Below are 1,080 nucleotides of genomic sequence, written 5' to 3'. Positions count from 1 at the left end.
TCAAATATAAGTCAGATCTTGTGAACAGCTAAGCATCTTTTTTTTCCCCCCACTTTCTTTGAGAATTCACACTCTCTATTCAATTTGCCTGGAGATAATTTGCTTTTATTGAACTTTGACGCTACAGCATGTAAACTCTCATTCTACTTAAATGATTAGTTTGAATCGATGAGCTCTGAATGCAACGTACCACACCAACCTTGCTTACTCCCCTTTGATCACACACTTCAGAGAGCTGCAAGGGAAAGGTAGGGTACTGTCTCCAGGCCCCCAAAGCCTTCCTTGACTCATGAAATCTCCAACACTTCCATTCTCTGTAAGAGGGAATTGCCACCACCGCGGCAGTGGCTGCCAGGAATATTAGCTAGGCAAGTCCCCTGTCATTTTGCTAATCTGTTCATTGCATTAGTGAGTGTTAAACTGAGGCCTTCTCTTTATTCTTCCCTTTCCACCTGGATCTTTCCTTTTCCTCAAAGGCTGCGTCACTATTCATGCCAATGCATCAGAGAAATTGCTGCACTCTGGTTTTTGTGTTATTGTAGCAGTATTCAGTTTTTCTTCATTTCTGAAGCGGAGTTGTGAAAGGAATTACCTAAATCTGGAGAAACACCACCATGAATCAGACCCATTAGATCCGTAATGTTTTATTCCTTTGTTCAGTTTCTGTTTAAAAGCGTATGGTGACAACTGACACAGTGAGACAGAACCAAAAAGCAAATATCTGAACTTCCCCGATGGAAGCCCTGGTACAGCACGTGAATTTTATATATATATATGCAGTAGTAAACAGGCTCCTCTCCTCCCTTCCATTCCTTGTTGCAGACAACTTTAAGCCTGCCAAGAATGAAAGAGATGCAGGAACTTGTCTCTGGCCTTGTTACAAAAATTTCGATGCAAAAATTCATGTTTCTATCCTCAATAGACTCCAAGCACAACACAGTCAGCTGGAATTGTTGGCAGCAGGTGTATGGTGACTCTCAAGCTTCTGAGAGCTATATAAAATCTTGTTTTGTTTTTGAGCTTTGAGAAATCAAGAAAAGAAACAAACTCATGCTTTTGCAGGGAAAATGATAGGAAGAT

This window comes from Dromaius novaehollandiae, chromosome 15 (assembly GCF_036370855.1).
Source record: "Dromaius novaehollandiae isolate bDroNov1 chromosome 15, bDroNov1.hap1, whole genome shotgun sequence".
Lineage (NCBI taxonomy): Eukaryota > Metazoa > Chordata > Aves > Casuariiformes > Dromaiidae > Dromaius > Dromaius novaehollandiae.
The sequence above is the reverse complement of the archived record's forward strand: the minus strand, read 5'-3'. Positions refer to the sequence as shown.